Raw genomic sequence first — 10,445 nt, forward strand, 5'->3', positions numbered from 1 at the left:
CACCTCCTACCCAGGTTTCACAGCCTGGAGGGGACTCCCAGACTGGATCAGAGTGACAGGTCTGAATAGTTATTTCCTGGAGACACCTGCCAGTTGACAAAATTAAAGTGATTACTGGTTAACACAGGGTCTTAAGAAATGACACCGTAGGGGCGCCTGGGTGGCTCAGTCGGTTAGGCGTCTGCCTTCGGCTCGGGTTGTGATCCTAAGGTCCTGGGATCGAGCCCCACATCGGGCTCCCTGCTCAGCGGGGAGCCTGCTTCTCCCTCTGCCTGCCACTCCCCATGCTTGTGCTCTCTCTCTCTCTCTGACAGATAAATAAATAAAATCTTTAAAAAAAAAGAAATGACACTATGACCCTATATAGATGGAGATGATTTTATCTCGATAATTCATTTTTTAATAAATAAATCATATTAATGGCCCTTGTTTTCTAGCATTTATTCTGTGTCAAGTACATAATGATAGCCAGTCTCTATGAACACTATGTGCCAAGCATTTTAAATGTATTACTTCGTTTAAGCCTGACCAAAACCCAAGATGGGTACTATCATTATCTTCATGTTACAGCTAAAACTGAGCATGGATAAGTTGAGTCTTTTGCCCAAGGTCGTACAAGTAGCAAGTTGTCAAGTGGGATCACCTCTTTCTGTCTGACCCTCGAACCCATGATCCATTCCCTTCTATCCACTCTTAAATCTGCTCTGAGGAGGAGGAAGGGGTATACTCAGCCCCAGGCGGAAATGATGAGCAGTGAAGGTGAGGGAGGGGCATGGTAAAGAAACAAATATAGGGGAGGTCCCACCTTGTGTCAGGCACGTGTGACCCTCATAGGCAGGAATTATAATCTCCCTTTTATAGGGGAAGGAGGAAAGCCTCGGACAGAGACTTACCCCAGTGCACCAGGGACCTAGGAGAAGTTCAGAGGAGCAGATCCAGGCCTTCCTGGGCTCTGCTTTCACATTTGGGTCTACCCAAACACGAAGCCCTCTGCCTTATTCAGGTCTCAGGCACTTAGGGACAATACCCTGCCTAAATCTTCTCATCCCTTGCATCCTTGCCTTGACAGGAGTACCCTGCAGCAGTGTCACTGGGTTATCAACTCCGCTCAGCAGAGGGACGGAAAATATTACAATTCTGAATCTGTCTTTATTCTAGAGTAAATCCTTTATTGTCTCAAGGAAAGTTGCTGTTATCCAAACATGTTCCAGAATATACAGCTTCTGTGACGCTTTCATTCATCATAAACCACAAAGGTGAGACATCTGCTGTTAGTTCCAGGGGACAAATGATATTTGATTTCCTGCTGTATTTCAAGCATTAAACTATGGACATTTTACATCGTTTCTCCCTCCCTTCTTCCTTCCCTCCCTCCTTCCTTCCCCTTCTTCACTCCCATTCTTCTTCCCTTCCTTTTTTTTTTTTTTTTTTTTTAAAGATCACATTAAAAGTTAGGTGTAATTTGCAGAATATTTTAACTTGGAGCTGTCTTGACCTATTGAGTGTAGTCATTATGAAATTATTGATTCAACTTTTGCATTGATAGAACTTTTGACAAGAGCTTCTGTTGAACATAATTCTGGATGCATTGATTTATTACTAGGTGATTTGGCCCAGTATCTTAGGTAGAGTTCTGGATGTGTCCCAGAGCTGTTCCAAAAAGTTCTGTCTCAGTCATTTGTGCAGCTCTAACAGAATACCACAGACTGAGTGGCCTATAAACAATAAACATTTATTTCTCACAGCTTTGGAGGCTGGAAATCCAAGCTCAAGGACCTGGCCAATTCAGTGTCTGGTGAGGGTTCATAGACAGCCGCCTTCTTGCTGACAGAAGGGGCCAGAGAGCTCTCTGGGGTCTCATTCATAAGGGCACTAATCCCATTCACAAGGGCCTAATCCCCTCCAAAAGGCCCCCAACTCCAAATACCATCATATGGAAGACTCGGTTTCAACATATGAATTTTGGAAGGGCACAACCTTTAGTCTATAGCAAGTTCCTTCTCAATAAGGAAACTTTTCAATGTTTCCTCAGAAAGTCCAATTTTCAGGTTGGGTATCTGATCCTCCTGCTCAAATATTTCTTTGGCTACTCAGAGTGTGCCAGAGAAATAGCAGGAGAAGCAGACCACCCAGCTGTGCTGTCCCTGCGACCTCACCCCCAGCCCCAGCAACACCTAAAGGACACAGAATCCGTTGGTGAGTTTTCTGTCTTAGAGGCTTACGCTGGGAGCAAGGGACCACCTGACTTTCATTAGCAGCTAGGAAGGGAGATCAAAAAGGGAAATAAATATTAATAATGTCTATTTTACAAAACATTCACGCCCAGTTCACAGGAATACTCATCAAAGCATGCAAAAGATCATAGCACATCATGTCTGAGGAACATATGTGTTAGAATAGACCCGATTTCCATAATTCTAACATGCTTTAGGGACAATACCCTGCCTAAATCTTCTCATCCCTGCATGAATGCAGATGAAATGCAACTATGAAATTGAAAGCGCCACTTTACATGTGAAAGTTTTAACGCCTGAAGTTTTGAAAAGAGGGAAGAAATATGGTGGAAATAGGAAAATTCTCTTGAAATTTTTTAACAAGTTGGGAGATACAGTGAGACAAGCAGTCAAAACTCTGCATGATCATCGAGAGAAAAAAGGTCTTTAAAGATGGTACCATATCCCCAGCCCCTAGAACAGTGCCTACCACATAGGAGGGCCTGAATACATGCTTGCTGGATAATTTGGGGTTTTTTTTTTTAGCTCAAATTGGAGGCGAAGGCAGGAGCGAAAGGGCAGAGCAGTCTGAGGACCACATTTCATGAGAACCAAGAAGGAAGGTCACTCAGATTGCTGAAGAGGCTATGACACTGGGACCTCAAAGGTAAGGTGGCTATAGCAGTCTCCTGGCGCTGTCATTACAAAGTCCCACAGAGTGGGTGACTTAAAAAACCAGAAATTTCTTACCTCATAGTTACAGAGGTGAGAAGTCCAGAATCAAGGTGGCAGCAGGGCCTCGCTCCCTCTGAAACCTATAGTGACATGCTTCCTTGCTTCTTTAGCTTCCAGTGGATTTGCTGGCAATCCTTGGCATCCCTCGGTTTGCAGCAGGGTAACTCCAACCTCTGTTGTCACATAGGGCTCTCCCAGTGTGTCTCTGTGTCTTCACGTGGCTTTCTTATCCACAAGAGCCAAGGGGCAAAGCAACCCAAACATCCGTGTCCATCAATGGATGAACCTCAAAATAAAACGTGGTAAGTACATACAACATAATATTATCCAGGCTTAAAAGGGGAAGAACATTCTGAAACATGTTACCATACCGGTGAACCTTGAAGACATCTTGCTAAGGAAAATAAGTCATTCGCAAAAGCACAAAGGCTGCATGATGCACCTGCGTGAGGTCTCCATAGTAGTCAGACTCACAGAGACAGAAAGTAGAAGGGTGGTTGCCAGGGGTGGGGGGAGAAAGAATGGAGAGTCAGTGTTTAATGTGTGCAGAGCTTCAGTTGGGGAAGACGAGAACGTTCTCAAGATGGCTGGTGGTGATGGGGGCGCCACAGTGTGAAATGTACTTACAGCACTAGACCCTACACTTAAAAATGGTAAGCTTTACGTTACATATTTTTCAGCCCGATAAAAAAGAATCGAAATGAGGATTCAGGAAAGGGATCGCCATGGGCAACGAATCGAGGATTAGAAGAGACCCATGAAAGTGCTTTTAAGAGGTAAGGAAAAGCACAGCCAAACGGGAGGGCTACACAGAGCACGTGATCTCAGTTGGGAGATGAAGCACTCTCAGAGGCCTTTCTCACATGCTGACTCTCTTGACTTGCTAAGTTGAGGTGTTTCCACAGCAGGTCATTATCGCCAGAAAAATAAAGTCTTTGGAAAGTATGCATTTCACACTACATTATGCACTTATATAGGTCCTAAACTCTCTCATTGGAAGTTGAACCACATGAATTTTAAGGTCCCTCAGATTCCGAGAGATTCTATCAGTTTAGGTAACTGGGCAAAAACTGGGTCAGTTGTGAGTGGAAAGATCCCAGGACTTACATCGAAGTTCTGGTTTGGGTCTGGACAGAGGTTTCCTCTGCCTTTAATACCCTCAAGTTTCTCTTCTGTAAAAGTGGGTTAATAATTCTCAACTTCCTGGTGATTATAGGAATGCAATGAAATATATATATAAAAGCAACATTTAACAGTTCAAGATGCAATTTATTAGACTTTATTTCAGACTATTCAAAATGCACCTTAAAGGGTCAGAATATCTAGTAATAATTAGTAAGGACACTAACTTTACAGAGTACTTGTAAGGGTAAAAAATATATATGAATATGTATATGTCTTTATACACATACATAAGGTATATGGGACTATAGGGAATGCTTAGCTCTCTACCCAGAACTCAAATCTCACATTAGGATGTTTAGATATTCTCACAGTTTTCTGGCTTTATCCTTCTTGTATGCCATAGATCTACAATAGCTTTTTACACTCTATGACCCAATAATATGTTCTTGTTTTGCAAGAATAGCACAAAGAATGTTTTTCCAGAACCATTTGAGAGTGGACTGCCAACATAATGTCCCATCACCTTTGACATTTTAATGTGATTTTTCCTCTGCAAAAGGATGTGCTCCTACATAATCACAAGACAACCATAAACATCAGAAAATTAACCTTGACATATCACTACCAGCTGATCTTCAGACCCACTCTGCTTTCACCAATTATCTCCATAACATCTTTTATAGCAGAAGGATCCAATCCGTGATCACATGGTACATTGCACTGTCATGTCTCTGTAGTCATCTTCAATTTAAAACAAGTCCTTAGTCTTTCTTTCACTTTCATGACCTTAATACTTTTAAACAATGGCTCATGTGCCAACTCCTGGCTGGTCACTCATTTTTGGAAATAAAATTTTATCAGAACATTATCACATACATTCATTGTCTATGGCTGTTTTTTGTACTATAACAGCAGAGCTGAGTAGTTGTGACAGAAACCATCTGGCCTGCAAAATCTAAAATATTTATTACCAGGCTTATTATAAAATATCTTTGTCAAACCTGTGCTAAACTAGAAGGCAAGAAAAAGAAATGAAAGGAATACATATTGAAAAAGAAGAGACTGATTTTAATGTATTTTATTGCTTATATAGAAAGTCCTAAGGAATCTATAAAGTAACTACTAGAATCAATAAGCAAATTTAACAAAGTTGTAGAATATAAGGCCAGTATAATAAAATCAGTTTTGTTTCTATATATTAGCAACAGACAATAGGAAATGATACTTTAAAAATATCATTAAAGTAGTATTAGAAAACATAAAATACTGGGGGGCGCCTGAGTGACTCAATCAGTTAGGTGTCTGACTTCAGCTCAGGTCGTGATCTCAGGGTCCTGGGATGGGGCCCCATGTTGGGCTCCACACTCAGCAGGGAGTCTGCTTCTCCCTCTCCCTTTGCCCCTCCCCCTGCTCATGCTCTCTCTCTCTTTCATATAAATAAGTAAAATCTTTAAAAAAAGAAAATATAAAACACTCAGAGGGCACCTGGGTGGTACTCAGTTGGTTAGATTTCGGCTCAGGTCATGATCTCAGGGTCATGAGATCAAGCCCTGTGTTGGGCTTCATGCTCATTGGGAGTCTGTTTGAGATTCTCTCTCTCTCCCCCTCCCTCTGCCCTTCCCTCCTCAAACAAATAAATAAATCTTTAAAAATATATTGCTGAGAGAAATTAAAGAAGATAAAATAAATAGAAATTTCATGTTGATGTTCACATACTGGAAGACTCAAAATTGATAAAATGTTAACACTCTCCAAATTGATTTTACACTTAATGTCATCCTAGTGAATATTCTAGGAAGATACTTTTTAGAAATCAACAAGCTTATTTTAAAATTCATATGAAAATGCAAAGGGTCTAGAGTAGCTAAAACTATTCTTGAAAAAGAAAGCCCAAGTGAGATGACTTACACCACATGATTTCAAGATTGTAACTACCCTACAAGATGGCCCCCAATGATCCCCACTTCCTGATATTAGTTCCCTGTGTAGTCCCTTCCCTATCAGGGTTGGTCTATGTGGCCAAAATAATATGGGAAAAGTGATGACATTTTGCTTCCTAGATTAAGTTATAAAAAAACATTGTAAAACCCCTCTCTCTATATCTCTCTCATTCTCTCTCTTTGGTCACTTATTCTGAGGAAAATGAGTCGCTCTGTCATGAACAATCCTATGGAGAGTCCTGTATAGTGAGGAACTGAAACCCATGGCCAACAGTCAGCAAGAAACGGAGGCCTCTCCTCAACGGTCAATAGCGGAGGCAAGCCGTCCAGCCCTAATCTGGCCTTCAGTTGACTTCAAGCCTGGCCAATAGCTTGACTGCAACCTTATGACAGGCCCTGAGGCAGAACTACCAGTTTAGCTGTTCTCAGATCCCCAATTCTCAGAAACCATATGAAATAATAAGATTTGTTGTTTTATGCTGCCAAATTTGGGGATATTTTGTTATGCAGAAATAGCTAATGAATATGGGGCGCCTGGGTGACTCAGTTGGTTAAGTGTCCAACTCTTGATCTCGGCTCAGGTCATGATCTCAAGGTCGTGAGATCAAGCCCTGTGTTGGGCTCCATGCTGGGCATGGAGCCCACTTAAGATTCTCTCTCTCCTTCTTCCTCTGCCCCTCCCCCTGTCCCCCCTTAAAAAACAGAAATAGTTAATGAATATAAAAACTTATATTTAGCTTATAGTACTCAAGACAGTGTGGTATTGAGGTAAAGATTAACAAATAGATTAATGGAACACAATCGAATCCAGAAATAGATTCATGTGTGTAGTCAACTGATATTTGATAAAGGCACCAATATAATTCAAAGAAGGTAGGCTTTCCAGAAAGTGATAGAAGTCTGCTTGCCATACCAACCTCCAAAAGTAATTCAAGATAGAACAGAGATAACATCTTGGGGTAGGCAAAGATTTCTTAGGATGATGGTTGAATGGATAAAGAGTATGTGGTATATATATCACAATGGAATATTATTTGGCCATGAGAAAGATGGACATTTTGTCTTTTGAGACAATATGAATGGATCTTGAGGGCATTGGTGAAGTTACTGAAATAAGACAAAGACCGTATGATCTCATTTATATGTGGGATTTTAAAAAGTCGAATTTATAGAAACAGAGAGTAGAATGATGATTACCAGGGACTGGGGAGTGGAGGAAAATGAAGAGATGTTGGTCAAAGGATACAAACTTCCAGCTATAAGATGAACAACTTCTGGGGGTCCAATGCATAGCATGGTGATTATAGTTAACAATACTGTGTTATATACTTGAAAATTGCTAAGAGAGTAGATCTTAAATGTTCTCACCACACACACACACACACACACACACACACACACACATACACAAAGGTAATTATGTGAGGTGAGGGAGGTGTTAATCCTGCAGTGGTAATTACTTTGAAATATATATGTTGTACACCTTAAACTTACCAATATTGTGTCGATTATGTTTCAATAAAGCTAGAAAAAACTCTACATATGTCCACAAAAAGATTTGTACAAAAATAATTATAACTTTATCATAATGACAAAAACCTGGTAACAAGCCAAAAGTCCCTGAACAATTGTGGTGGATTACAGTATATTCATACAAAGGAATACTACTCAGCAATAAAAACAAACACACCACTGATATATCCAACAAAATGCATGAATCTCAAAAACATTATGTTGCATCAAAGAAGCTAGACACAAAAGGGTACCTACAGTAGATTCCATTTATATGAAGATCAACAGGCAAAACTAAGCTATAGTGATGGAAATCAGAACAGCAATTGCCTCTAGATGAGGGGTAATTGATGGAAAGGGACTGCAGAAAAATTCCCAGGGGGGATAAAAATGTTCTATATATTCATAAGGGTGCTCACATTTGTCAAAAACTCATTTAACTGTACACTTAGAACCTGAGCATTTTATTGCATGTAAATAACCATATAAAAAATAAATGTGAAGCTTTCGACAGTGCCTGCACTTTCTAGGTCCTGGCTATTTATAGGGGAACAAATATGGTAGTTGGTTTACACAGGTCCTGAGAGAGACCTAGAAATCCAGGAGTGGGTATGGAAGAGACTCGCAGAGTTTGGAAGGAAACCGTGGCTAAGGGAGGCCCTCACATGGAAAAGAAACACAAATGAAAGAAGTTGAATATTCACTTGGCATTTGGTCTTAGGCTACCTTGGACTATTTTTCCCCTTTCCCATATGTCTTCTCATTAAGGTGAGATTTCAAACTCTTCAAAGGCATTGATGTGTTTTATAAACCTTTGCCTTTCCCAAAGCTCCTAGCATTATTTTATGCAGTTTGGTAAATATCATAGAGAAGGGGAGAGAGAGAGTCCTGTGATTTAGAATATTTTACATGACTTTCTTGGAATGGCTGCAACTGACATGAGAACCAAGACTGTTCTCTATTTCCCAGAGTCTAGCACAGTGTCTGGCACATGGCATAATATATTTTCATTGATTCACTGATGTGTACACTGGAGAGAAAAATACTCTCCTCTCAAAGCCTTATTGTCCATCCCCATCTCCCCCAGTCTCCCAGCTGTGGAAATCTTTAAATATGCTTTTTGTTGTTTTACAGCCGTTTGCATTTAAATTGGGTGTGTCACTATCACATTTTATTAGCTCTTTCTCATACCAGCCCTGTGAGGTTAGCGCTGTTATCTGTGCTTTCCAGGCGAGGGCACGGAGAGGTGAAGGAAGCAATTTGCCCGGTCGGATTGCACAGGGAGCCTGCGGAAGAAGAGGGATTTGTGCGCCCAGGCTCCACCTTCCAGCCTGCTCAGCGAGTCCGCACAGCCCTTTGGCTTTGAACCTGATAATGAAATGTGGATTTTCGGTACTGCACTTTGAAAATCATGTTAAAGGCATTAATTCCTAAAGAAAGAGTTGGGATTGTAATTCTTCGGCCTGATTATTTTTCCTGAGGAGATTTTTTTTTTTAGATACTTGACTGAGCCGCCTAGACCCAAGTTCTTAGAAATGACTCACTCTATCCAGAGATTCACACCGTTATTTCCTGCTCAAGTACCGCACAGCTCAGATGTCCCTCTCCCTCCCGTGGAGCCCACCCATAGAGTGTAACCTTTAAACAATAGTGTAATTGGAGTAAAATAATGTTATCAAGGTGGAAGGGGATTTAGGGCTTATCTCACTAAGAAAAATTTAATGTGGTCCATGAACGTCCCTAAATGTAAAATGTATGTAAAAGTTGTGCATCTGGATGGATATGGCTTTTTTCTTTTTTTTTTTCTGATAAGGTCAAGCTTTCAGATCTTTCTCCTTAAAAGCGGGTATGTCCCTAACAGACTGGGAAATGGAAGCTCAGCGCGTTTTAGGAACTTGCCTTGTGCGTCACACAGCGGGGCGGTAACAGGGCTGGATCCAGAATTTCAGTCCTCCATGAAGACAGCAGGACTGTTATCTTGGTTCCTGGAACATACGTTTAGTTTGAAGAATTACACCCACAGGCTCTTTAACACATATACTTTATTCTAAAGAATTGGTTTTCCCAAAATGGTATCCCTCATCAAGACAAAACCACTGTCTGGTTTTTCCTTCATCTGCATAGATGGACTCCCCTGGAAGACACGGGGCTGAGAGAGCTCACGCTTGCTGTGTCCTTTCCTTTAATGGCAGGAGGGGATGTCCGCATCCCCAGAATTCCCAGTTCTGATAACTCTGCCAATGTGATTAACAATATACCATTATTGCATCACCCACGAACTCCCTGCGTGATACTGGATGATTCAATTAAGACAAGTGGTTTTCAACCTTGGCTGCACTTTAGCTTCCCCCAGGGGGAGCTTTTAAAAATCCCCATGCCCATGTCCAGGCCACACCCTGGACCAATTAAATCCAAATCTCGGCAGGGGTGGGGGGGGTGGGGGGAGGGCTTAGTCAAGAATATCTTTTAAAGCTCCTCAAGTGGTTGCTATGTGCAGCTAAAGTTGAAAACCACTAATAGAAGCAAGAGGGGGAAAAAATCATATTGATTAGGCACCTATTATGTACTGGGTGTTTTATGTATGCTAGCCCATTTATTCCTCCTGGACTCTGACAGGCTGTACAACTTTCCTAAAAATCACACCACTGGAAAGTGGCAAAGTCCAGCTTCCATCCCAGGCACAGATGGTTTCCTGAAAGCTCTTTGTAAATCATAGATTTAGTGATGAATAAATGAGGGGACATCCATTCAGCACCTGGGACATAGTAGGTGGGCCTGAATAATCTCTGCCTCCATTTCTCAGCCTACTCGTTTATCTAGAACGTTCCTCCTCATCCATGCCATGACCAGACAGCAGGACTTTAGGTCTGGGAACTTGGCCTTAACCCCTGCAGCTCTGCAGTTAGATGCCTTCTTTATG

General features: G+C 41.3%; 1 long non-coding RNA gene across 1 annotated transcript; it reads left to right on the forward strand.

The window, feature by feature from the left end:
* The first annotated feature begins 359 nt into the window (after positions 1-359).
* Positions 360-9,915, forward strand: LOC115943747 (uncharacterized). The gene is made up of 5 exons (XR_014143279.1): positions 360-1,256; positions 2,760-2,880; positions 3,136-3,250; positions 3,629-3,724; positions 9,024-9,915. It is a non-coding gene; the product is annotated as an uncharacterized LOC115943747 (long non-coding RNA).
* Positions 9,916-10,445: the final 530 nt, after the last annotated feature.

This window comes from Leptonychotes weddellii, chromosome 2 (assembly GCF_054177405.1).
Source record: "Leptonychotes weddellii isolate Sample4059 chromosome 2, ASM5417740v2, whole genome shotgun sequence".
Classification (NCBI taxonomy): domain Eukaryota; kingdom Metazoa; phylum Chordata; class Mammalia; order Carnivora; family Phocidae; genus Leptonychotes; species Leptonychotes weddellii.